Below are 12,705 nucleotides of genomic sequence, written 5' to 3'. Positions count from 1 at the left end.
CCCGCAGAGCCCCCGGAGGCACCCAACCTGCAAAACTCTGCAGCAGCAGCCAACGCCACCGCGCTCCCCTCCGTGGTGGTTCTGGCCGCGGGCTGCTCCTTACAGGTACCCATGGACGAAGGCGACCTGGTGCTACAACCTGGGCCAACCTCGGTCCTGCAAGTGAATCTCCAAGGACACAACCTCATTCTGATCCCTGAGGGCCTCGTGGGAGCCACCGACCAACGCCCAGGACGCCAGGGAGACTGTCCTGAAGACCCGGAACTGGGCGCCGTCCTGAGACCCCTCGGTGAGAACATGGTCGTCGAGCAGGGATTCTTCTGCGAATTTATCCCAGATATCGTCAGAAAAATAGAGGCCTTCGAGAAGCAATGGATGGACCCTCCAGCCTGCACGCAGGGGCCCATCCCATATCTCCCTGCTTGGGCCCCCACCCCTAGTCCAGTGAGGCGCTCTTCTAATCCCGCCTACGACATGGATTTCCACCTTCAGAGGCCCTTCCCCACCTCACCGCTGCAACCTCTACCTCCCTCTCCAAGTTCAAGTCCCCAGGCGCGTCCTCAGCGCTCTCCACGCCCAAGGAGCAAAGCCTGCAGACGTCTGTTCTAGGAAGAAAGGAACTTCTCCCCACCCCACCACCGGACCCAACTCCTGGAGTCTCTCCTGGGGGGCCTGCTGGATCCCCAGAGCCCCTCAATAGTCAGCAATTCTGTGCTGACAATTGTTTTTTCTGGACCGGATTGTAAGGAAATAAAGACTTCAGGAAGAGAAGGCAGGTTCCACATTTTATCTTGGAAATGGAAAATCTTCAGGGAAACCAAAACCTGTTTTCAGATTTTGAGGACTTCTTCAGGATCATTCTCTGAACACACACACTCCATTTCCCTGCATTTTGTAGACGTTGTTTTCTCTCAAAATGCACATTTTAACTCATACCACCACTCCCCTCTTTTTCCCCCAAACCAAGAAATCACTGGATTTCTTATGCTGTGAGTTTCCTTCTGTGTTTTCCCATGGATTTATGAAGACATTCAGCCATAGCATGTCTAGTTCTTCATTTTTCCACCTGCTGCCCCAGTGAACTGCCAAATACTATGGTGGTTGCTACATCTGATTGTATGGTGTTTGTTCTCAGCAGTCTCTTAACCTGTTGAAGAAATTCTTTTCCAATCTTACTTCTGAATGTAAATGAGATTTATGTTTAATTTTATAAGATGTTGTCAGCATGCACTGGAATATATTTTTAAAATAAGTTCATCTGGTGATTTAAACCAATAGACTGATGGAAATTTTTGCTTTACTGCTGTTCCACAGTGTTTTCTACCATTTAAATTGTACCCTGATTTTTTTCTAATGTAAATAAAACTTGTAACATTTGAATGTTAATTTATTACCATGTTTGCTTCATTTCTATAAAGTAAAATATTACAAAACTGAAGTCAAAGGGTCATTTCATTTCAAAACATCAGTAACTATTCAGATTGACCACCGCACCTTACTAATTATTATTTTTAATTTTTAGTTATACCTGAACAGAATACCTTTATTTTATTTATTCATCTATTTTTTTATGTGATACTGAGGATTGAACCCAGTGCCTCCATGGACTAGGCAAGGGTTCTACTGCTGAGCTACAACTCCAACCCCACATTACCAATTCTTTCTTACCTTTTTATTCTTAACATTCTACTCATTCAGTCTAGCCTCAATTTTCATCTGGCTGAAGAATATCCTTTAATAGTTATTTCCACCATGTCATGTGTGGTAAACTATCTTGGTTCTTTAAGTTTGAACATGGTTTTGCATGATAAATGCTCTTAGTATTGTATGCCTGAAAAGGCAAATATTACTCATGTATGAACATTTCAATTTGATGTCAACATACCTTATATATAATCAGAGATATGATAAATTGTTGTATAATGGTGTAGTGAGAATTGTAATGCAAAATAAATTTTAAAAAGAAAAAAATACCATTATCACATATTCATTCTTAAATATAAAATGATATGTAACTGCTTGAACAATATTTGCCTATTGCCATTTCTGTGGTTGCAAGATAAAAAGTCTGCCAATCAAGTTGTTATTCCTTTTATATGTGACTTTTCTACTCATCCTAATATTTTTTAAATTGTTTTATTTTACACTTTGTGTTCCTTGATTTTTAAATGTTTTTATTATTGCATTGTAGTTATACATAATAGTGGGGTTCATTTTTGACACTCATACATGCATAGAATATAATTGGTTCCATTTTAATACCCAGCACTTCCACTTTCCCTTCCCTCCTCTCTCCCCTGTTCCTCTCTACTAGTCTTCCTTCTATTTATTTTTAGCTTTTTTAATCAGTTGCTTTATAGATAATACATAATGATAGAATGCACTATGACATATTCACATATGTACATAGCAGAATATGATCAATTTCATTCCACAGTTCTACCCTTTTCCCATCCCTCCTCCTTCTCCCTCAATTCCCTTCTTCCATTCCACTGATGTCCCAAAGGAAAAAATTAAGAGCATGAATAAAGAGCTTACAGAATGAGAAAATCTTTACCACTACTCTTCTGACAGGGAATTAATACTTAGAATATATTAAGAACTCAAAAAGCTTAATCCCCAAAAAAATCACAAAATAACCAATTAATAAGTGGGCAAAAGAATTAAACACACTTCTGAAAAGAAGAAATACAAACAACTAACAAACATGAAAAAAATGTTCAAAATGTTCAACATCCCTAGAAATCAGGGAAATATACATCAAAACTACATTGAGATTTCATCTCCAATTAGAATGGCAATCATCAAGAATAAAAAAAAATAATAAATACTGGCAAGGATGTAGAGGAAGTAATACACTCAAACATTGTTAGTGGGACTACAAATTAGTAGAATCACTGTGTAAAGCACTATGGAGATTTGAGTCTCAACAGGAACACAAGCATCATATGACCCAACTACCCTTGATATTTATCCAAAAGACTAATATCAGCATACTATAGTGATATAGACACATCAGTGTTTACAGCAATGCAAGTCACAATAGTCAAGTTATGGAATCAGCTCAGGTGCCCATCAACGGAGGAGTGGAGAGAGAAAATATGGTGTGTATATGTACACATTTTGTGTATGTGTGTTTGTGTATGTGTGTGTGTGTGTGTGTGTGTGTGTACAGTCATAAAGAAAAATGAAACTATGTTATTTGCTGGCAAATGGATAGAACTGGAGAACATTATGTAAGTGAAATAAACCAGAGTCAGAAAGTCAAAGATGAAATGTTTTCTCTCATATGCAGAAGCTAGAGAAAAATAAAGGGGGAGAGGGTGATCACATTTTAGTATTTTTAAAAATGTTTATTTGCCTTTCGTGTCTACAGCCTTCCTGCAATGTTGTCTAGAGGTAGGCTCTCTTGCCCTTTGGCTTGATAGAATTTAACTATCACTTGAGAGAATTTAACAAAATCTTAGGCTCTGTAATTTCAGTATATCTCACATATCCCCAGGTTGAAAATCTAATCACATACATAATGGCATTATCCAATCTATCTTTTGTTTATGCTTCTGTAGGAAAGTTTTTGTTTCAATGATTTTATTTGTTTTCTTCGATTTTTACCTACTTCTTGTTTTAAAACTTCTCCCACTGGGTATCAGAAAGTCCTATTTAGGTATGTTCATGGATATTGCTTCGATACTTAGGTTTTGAAAATTTTTAAACTCTTAACAGTTCAGTTACTTCAATTTCCTTTTGTTGTTGTTGTTGTGTTTGTACTAGAGATTGAACTCAGGGGCACTCGACCACTGAGCCACATCCCCAGCCTTTTTTTTGTATTTTATTTAGAGACAGGGTCTCACTGAGTTGCTTAGGGCCTCGCTAAGTTGTTGAGGCTGCCTTTGAACTTGTGACCCTCCTGCCTCAGAGTTACTGGGATTGTAGGCATGCGCCACCATTCCTGGCTAATTCAATTTCCTTACAAGTAAAATCTCCCATTGTTTTTAATCACATTGGGTTGCCTCATAAACTTAGTAGATATCATTGATGGGAATACAGTGGGAATTCATCTTCAGTATCCACAGATTCCACTTCCTAGTTCACCAAGGACCACAACTCAGAAACAGACCTTTGGAACTCTTATAACTTGTGTCTCTGAAAAATTACAGGTCTTATCCCCAAGCAATCCCACAGCTGCTCATTCTCAGTTTCCACCTGCCTCTCCTGATCCACTATAGGCCTCTTGAAATAGTGGTCAGTGCCTCCTCAGCCTCTGACCAAGGCAGTAGGCTGATTTTCAGACACCTAAAAGGAGTCGAAATCCCAAATGCCACTATATATTTTAGTCTTACTGCAAGAAATACATTAAAATATCAGCTCTGCATTCAGAAATAGAACTTCCTACTCCATTTCTGATACCTAGAAGTCTGTATCTTCCTTTGGATAGTAGATATCTACTTTAATATGATTTAATACATCAATGATGTGTCTCCAGTAGATGAAATCTCTTTGTATTTACTATTGTCTTGTCCACAGTTCCCACCATGACTCAACCCTCCCTCCTCTTCCCTCAATAGCTCAGCAATTAGTCAGTCATAAATCTCTACCGAATTATCTGCTCATTCTGTGGGTCGGTGGCCCTATCTACAAAACTGTGTCTTCTATTACAAGAGCCTCCTAATCTAAACTAGACACTAAGCACATCCATTTTTAGTCACATGTTAATGGAACAGTTCCAAGAGATCCTTAAAAACAATTCTCTTCAAAGCCATTGAGAAAAATTAATATTTTTAATGGGATAGCACATATTATAAAAATGTAAGAGAAATCCTTCAAAGCCAAAAACTGGTGACAAATCATGAATCTAGAGAAGACAGTAGATGTTGAAGCAAGAAGTCTCCTTAAGAATCTATGGTGAGCTAGAGCTTTGGTTGTAATGGCCTATTTATGGTAGACAGAAAATAAAATTCAGTGCTTACACAACACTGAAGAGAAAATCCCAGGCTTCTAGTGATTCTAAGCTCTTAACCCAAACTTAAAGAATACATAAGGAAACATACCACTACAAAAGAGAAAAATTAGACCTAAAATGGGACAAAGGAGTCAGTCCCTCAAATGGTAGTGATAGATTATCAGTTATAAAATATTTTTAAATAAATATAATTTGATTGGCTGGGGATGAAGCTCAGTTGGTAGAGTGCTTGCCTCCCATGCACAAGGTCCTGAGTTCAATCCCCAGAACCACAAAAAAAAATCAATAAATGTAATTTGATTGAGAGAGATGGAAGCTTTAAAGGGGAACCAAAGGAAACTTACAGGAATTAAATACATAAACATTGAAGTGGTGAATATAAGGAATGGGTTAACAATAGAGAGAACTAACTGGAAATGGAAATATACTGAAATCATCCATATAGCTAAGGGGAAAGAGGTTAAAATATATAAAACGTGCAAGGGAAGCTCACGGACTTTAGACAGAGGTTGTCATCTACCATCACTGTCAGAGACGAAGAGGATGAGCACCCAGAGAATATGAAAGCAGTATTAATGAGGATTCTCTGGATGTGTTGATAGAAAAATCATTCATTCATTCATTCATTCATTCATTCAACAAATATGTTCTGAGAACCTTCTGTGTACCAGATATTTTTCCAAACCCTGGGAATACAGCCAAGAACAAATTGGCTAAAAATCAGTCTTTGTGGAGTACAATAATTCACACAAGAAATGATTCTGCCCTAAATGAAAGTAGTTAACACAAACAATGATATGAAGTGGTATTTCTCAGACATATTTTCTGGTGGTTGGGGGCGGGGGTGGTTACCAGGGATTGAACTCAGGGGCACTCAACCACTTAGCCACATCCCCAGCCCCATTTTGTATTTTATTTAGAGACAGAGTTTTACTGAGTCGCATAGTGCCTTGCTTTTTGCTAAGGCTGGCTTTGCACTTTTGGTCCTCTCACCTCAGCCTCTGGAGATGATTGGATCACAGTTGATTGGATTACAGGGTTACCGGTGTGTGCCACCAAGCCCAGCTCTCAGATATATTTTGAAGATTGGAAAAAAACAAGATTTGTTGACGTGAAACATGAGGGAGGTTTAGGGTAACTTGAAGGTTTGGAGCCTGAGCTCATACACACACACACACACACACACACACACACACACATGAACACACCAAAAAAGATGGAAATATTGTTTTCTGAGATCAGAAAGACTTTGAGAGGAGAAAATGATTTTTAAATTAGTTCAGTCTTGGATATGTATGATTTGAGTTGCTCGTTACATAGCTAAGTGAATATATTGACCATAAAGTGAGATACAGGAGTTTGGATTGCTTGAGAATCATGAAAGATGGAGACATACTAGTGTTTTGGAAGAATCATCCAAGCATATTTTTAAATCATTAGGAATTATGACCGAATCAATGTGGAACAGAGTGACAGAACCAATGTGGAATAGAGTAAAAAGCATTCAAGAAATGAGGAGCAAGAGCCCCAATGTTTGAAAGAGAGTGGAGGGCTGCACTAAGAAAGAGTAGTGGGCCGGATGGGTGTGGTGGCGCCCGTATTCCCAGCAGATCATCCCAACATCTGAAGGTTGAGGCAGGAGGATCACAAATTCAAAGCCATCCTCAGCAACTTAGTGAGGCCCTATGCAACTCAGTGAGACCCTGTCTCTAAATAAACTATTAAAAAGGACTGGGGGTGTGGCTCATTGGTTGAGTCCCTCTGGGTTCAATCCCCGATACCAAAAAAAAAAAAAAAAAAAAGTGGGCCCTGATAATCTGATAATATTAAATTCAGAAAGGACAAAGAACTGGTTGGGAAGTGGCAATGAGAAGCAATAAAAACAAAGAAGAAGAAGAACACAGCAATTGGGAGCAAGTGGAACCCCTAGAAATACTAGGGCTGTGAAAAACACTCTCCAGTGTTGAAGCTTACAGGGAAAGCAGGGTACTCAGAGCAAGCAAGGTCAATTGTAGAAAGATAAAGAGATGCCAGGGAAGCTGGAGATTTTGCAGTTTTGAATTATTGACTATGAGCTCCAGAATACCAAATAAAAAGTGTAAAAGATGGAGAAGTGAAGGAGATAGAAGATGTCATGTACAGGGTATTTGAAGATTTACATCTGGCATATGAGATAAAAAGAGATTCTTACCCTGAACACAGACAAAACACATGAGATTAGTCTTCATGATCCTACAGCAATAGAGGTGGGGGTTTGCAGTGCTGAAGAAAGAACACGCCCTGTTCTGGGCATAGTTTTAGCATCCTCATTAAAGAAGCACAATGATGTTCAAGATCATAAATAAGGACACATTTAGACAGATTATTGTAAGCGTACAAAACACCAAATCCTAAGGAGAGGACATATAGAAAGAGTAGGTGAGGCCCTAGGTACAATCATCAGCACCACAAAAAGAAAAGGGGGATAGATTGATGGCAGAAAGAGAAGATGACTACAATGAAGAGGCAAAGTGTTGGAAAGCTGATTTCTCAACAGCAAAAAAAAAAAAAAAAAAAAAAAAATGGAAGACAAAAAACAGTGGAATAACAGCTGCAAAGCATTGATACAAAACAACTGGAATTCTGGCCTGGAATTTTTCACTTAAATGAAAGAATCTTTTTAAGATATGCATAAAATAAGAATGGAAAATTATACTGCATGTATATATACTATGTCAAAATACACTCTACTGTCATGTATATCTAGAAAGAACAAATAAAAAGTTAAATAAAAAACAAAAAATAAAATATGAATAAAGCATTTCTTAATTTATTATGTGCACTCCCAGTCAAAATCATAGAAACAGAGAGTATAAGGGTAGTTAGTGGTTGGGAGACAGTGAATGGTATTGGTCAAGGGATACAAAGATTCAGTTTCACCAAAATAAGTTTTGAGATATACAGTATAGCATGATGGCTATTGTTAATAATTATGTATTGTATACTTCAAAACTGCTAAAATAGGTTCTAAATGTTGGCTCCACAAAAATGAAAAGTATATGAAGTGGTGAGTATGTTAATTATCTTGATTTAATTTTCCCACAATTCGTACATCTATCAAAACACCACATTTTACCTCATAATTGTATATAATTGTTAGCTATTAATAAGAATAAAAATTGTTACATGATCTTAAAGGACCCTGTCTCAAATTTTTTTTAAAAAATTAATTTAAAAGGCTGGGGATGTAGCTCAGTGGTAAAGAGTCTATGAGGTCAATCCCCAGTATCAAAAAAAAAAAAAGTAAATGTAATAATTTAAAATGTCAACTGTATGAAATTATCTCTGGCTAAACAATAAAATCAATGCAACAGAAAGATAAAAAATCCACATTTAAATATATATATATATATATATATATATATATTTAAAAATAGAAAATTGTGCAGTTCAGTGGGGAAAGATGAATTTTTTCAATTAAAAAATATCAGTACAATTGGTTTTGCATATGGGGAAAAACTGGATCACTATCTCTTGATTACAAAAGAGCCTGCTACATCTGGATAAAGAGTTTAAATTTTGAAAGGTGAAGATGTAAATATTGGAAGGGATATAGAATGACCTTGGAATAGGGAGTATTTCTGAAACAATACACAAACATCACAATCATAAAGAATAAAACTCATGGAGTTGAAACCATTTTAAAATTAAGCATTTGTTTAATATAAATAAGATGAATAAAAACAAATCACAAAATGGGTAAAGATCATTTCAATATATGTAAGTAAGAAACAAGTTCCAAAAATCAGTAACAAAAAAAATATGGGCAAACAACATAGATATTCCACAGAAGATGTTACATGGATGGCCGATACATATGTGAAACATGATCAATGTCATGAGTAATCAGGGAAATAGAAAACACATGGTATACCATTTCATACCAACAGACTGATAAATGCTTTAAAATCCAACCTCTTTAAGCGCAGGCAAGAATGAGGTACAGAGAGAACACAACCTCTCAGCGGTGTTCCCTTACACAAAGGTGCTTTGGGGCAGCCAGGTGGAAAGTTTGCATTATCTATTATTGTTTAGATGCCACTCAATACCCAGAAATTTCATATCTAATTGCCCTAATCATAAAGGTTAAAAAATAAAAAAAATGTGTCTTATAAAATTAAACATGTGTTTTTTGGGGGACAGGGTGTTTGTTTGGTATGAGATTGAACCCAGGAGCACTTCACCACTGAGCCACATCCCCAGTCCTTTTAAATATTTTATTTAGAGACAGGGTCTTTCTAAATTGCCTTAGGGCCTTGCTAAGTTGCTGCAGCTGGCTTTGAATCTGGTGATCCTCCTGCCTCAGCCTCTCAATGATCCGCTGGTATTACAAGCTTGAGCAGCTGCACCCAAATAAACATGTGTATTTGATTCCCGTGTCCAACACAAATCAGGCATTTAATTTCGTAAAACTTTCTTTCCTTCTCTTAACTATTTGTGAGGATAAACTAATTTTTACACTTAATAAAGGTCAAATATCAGATTTGAATACAAAAAAAATCTTATTTTTCTTCTGAGCCTGACTTCCAACAAAATACTATTCTCTTTATTTCCTAAAAAGCTCTTTTATCAAAGAAAATTTTGGTATTTCTAATTTCTCTCATAAATGAAAGAAATTTCTAGAACCATATGTAGACAGGCTGGAAAAGCAGTGATGAGTGCTGAGATAAAGCTCTCTTTCATAGTCTTCTGGAAAATTTAGAAGAGACATTAGACATAGGCTACTTCTAAAGTAAGCAAGTCGTTTATAGGTTGCATTTTGGGTTTTAGTCGGTTGGTTTGTTTTTAATCAGAAATATGAGCAATAAGGACCACTGGTCCCGGCGGTGTTCCCTTTTCAAGCCTTCCTAAAACCCTTCCCTGCTATTGCACTACACAGCGCCTATCCCGCTGGCCACGCCCTGAGCCATCAAAGTCTCGAGGCAGCGCTTCTGCTGAGCCCCCGCGGGTGATTCCACAAACCCGGCTAGCAACTGAGCCCTAGTCGTCAGCGCCTGCAGAGGGAAAGCCAATTATTCCAGGGCGGAGCCCAGCGATGGGCGTGGCTCCCCCAGAAGCCCGGACTTCGGCCCGCCCTCCCAGCTAGCCTAACCTGTCATCCAGACCTGTCATCGCCCGCGCGCAGGACCGCGCCATCCGCGCCCCGCACTCACTCGGCCGGGACCCGAGAACGCAGCCGCAATGATGGTCTTGAGGCCACGCAGCCCCAGCGCCTGCCCGGCGCCCCGGTGGGGACCACAGCCCGGAAGACCCGACCGTGCCAAGCGCCGCTGACTGGACGACCCCGCAGACCCTGCAAGCGGCGCCCAGCCTGCAAGATTCCGCGGGGACAGCTGACGCCACCGCGCTCATCTCTGTGGTAGTCCTGGCCGCGGGTATCTACAGGCACCCCAGAACGACGTCGACCTGGTGCTGAAGACCGCGCCAACCTCGGTCCTGCAAGTGTCTCTTCAAGGACACACCCTCATCCTGATCCCTGAGGGCCTAGTGGGCGCCACCGACCAACGCCCAGGAGGCCAGGGAGACTCTCCTGATGGCCCGGAACTGGGCGCTTTCCTGAGCGCCCCCGGGGAGGACGTGGTCGTCGAGCAGGGATTCGCAGAAGAATCTGTCCCAGAGTTCGCCAGCCAAGAAGAGCCTATGAGAAAGAGGACATGGACCCTCCAGCCGGCCAGGGGCTGGGGCTCCTTCCCTCCAAGTGAGTCGCTAGGCTCCTTCCTTCCAAGTGCTCACGCATACTTGCTACTTGCGACCCGGAGCGCTGTCCAGGACCTCAGTGGAAGCAAAAACCTCTTCCAGGAGTGAACTGACTCCATAATTCATCGCCATTTGGTTGAGGGTATTAGTGGATCTGCAAGGCCCATTGTAAGCACAGAAGAAGCAACCACCCAGAGACGCAACATCTTCATTCGAGGACCGTGGACAGCTACATATTTCCTTTTTGGTTTGGTTTGAGATTGTTCTCTCCTTTTGTTTTGTTTAGCGGAATTTCTTAATCAGTAGCAGGTGAAGACACCAAAAAAGAAGAGAAGGCGGGCACTTTTGTGAATAAGTAACCTCAGAGAACCCACCATGGACTTTCAGTTCCCTGGCCTCTGCCGCCGAGCTATTTCTTCCACCTCTGCCAACTCCTGTCTCCCTGTTTTATCCTAATTCTTGCTTAAAACTCATCTCAACTTTTTTTTTTTCAATTTTACCCGATTTTTCACCACTTCCATATGTATCTCTCCATTTTCTACGATCAAGGTTGTTGTCTTTCCTTCTTTATGTAATTATGAATTTGCATGTAGGATTGCTCCAATATCTTATATGGTGCTTCTGATTAATGATTTTTTTCCTGTTTCTTCTTGCTTTCCTTAATTTCTTTTCTTGGATCTGGTCAACCAAGATAAATATATATTAGATAAATAAATGAAAAAAACACAAATGTAATGCACTGGACCTTTTGGAAATGTTTCTAAAACCTGAGGGTGGTAAAAAGTACAACTGCTCACTACCACACACTTGGTTTTAAGCACAGACATTAGGTCTAATTTATTTTTGAGAATTTTTTCATTCCCAATGCCTATGAGCCCACCACCCAGAATTGGAGTTATTCTTAGTACTATTTCCTCAGTGTCTTTTTTACTTCAAAGAAATTATTTTTGAGAGAGAGAGAGAGAGAGAGAATTTTTAATATTTATTTTTTAGTTTTCGGCGGACACAACATCTTTGTATGTGGTGCTGAGGATCGAACCTGGGCCGCAGGCATGCCAGGCGAGCTCGATACCGCTTGAGCCACATCCCCAGCCCAAAGAAATTATTTTAAATGATGTATAGCCTTTTACCGCATTCCTTGCTCCCATTCCCAGAACATTCCTATCATAACATGAAGTTGGTATTATTCCAATCAAAATACAAATGCTACATATACATGATACATAAGTATAGATATAAGTAAGCAAAGTTTATGTTGTTTTGTAAGTGATTAGATTTTCATACCTGGCTTCATATTCTTTGATTTGTTTTTTTCCCTCACTCTATTTTTTAAATCATGACTTACAAATATAGTTGATGTTTCCTAAAGATTTGAGTTTCCATCATATGAACATGCCATTCTTTTTGGGGGGTGTAGGGTATCAGGGATTGAACTTAGGAGCACTAAACCACTGAGCCACATCCCCAGCCCAATTTGTATTTTATTAGAGACAAGGTTACACTGAGTTACTTAGCACCTCGCCGTTATTGAGGCTAGCTAGCTTTGAACTCGAGATCCTCCTGTCTCAGCCTCCTGAGCCACTGGGATGTCATATTTTATCTATTCATTAGATTCATAGTGATTGCGGTTTTTACTATTACAAATGAACTTGAACTTGTCATCCTGTGTGCCTAGGAAGAGTGTCTCTAGGAAATACATCTGGTTATATTAATGGGTTATAATTTCAGTAGAGTTTACCAAATTGGTCTCTAGAGTGATTACAACATTTGAACAGCTCCAGAAGTCTCTCATCAGACCATATCACTTTAAATTGTTTTCCAATGGTATCTCAGTTTTAAATTTTGTACTTTCCTAATTACTGGTAAGATAATGCAATTTTTTAATGTGTACAAGGGGATCACTTTTAAAATAATCCGATGCACTTTAATACATTGTAAATCTTACTGTTTCAATTTACCACAAGTTCAGTGGGAAGGACAGGTACAACCTGGATTAAAGCACTTACTTT

At 39.2% G+C, this 12,705-nt stretch overlaps 1 pseudogene; it reads left to right on the top strand.

The window, feature by feature from the left end:
- Window positions 1–10,183: 10,183 nt before the first annotated feature.
- Window positions 10,184–10,701, top strand: LOC113180195 (proline-rich protein 23C-like; annotated as a pseudogene).
- Window positions 10,702–12,705: the final 2,004 nt, after the last annotated feature.

The sequence above is a fragment of the Urocitellus parryii genome, chromosome 2 (assembly GCF_045843805.1).
Source record: "Urocitellus parryii isolate mUroPar1 chromosome 2, mUroPar1.hap1, whole genome shotgun sequence".
Classification (NCBI taxonomy): Eukaryota; Metazoa; Chordata; class Mammalia; order Rodentia; family Sciuridae; genus Urocitellus; species Urocitellus parryii.
This window is presented reverse-complemented; position numbering and strand designations above follow the sequence as displayed.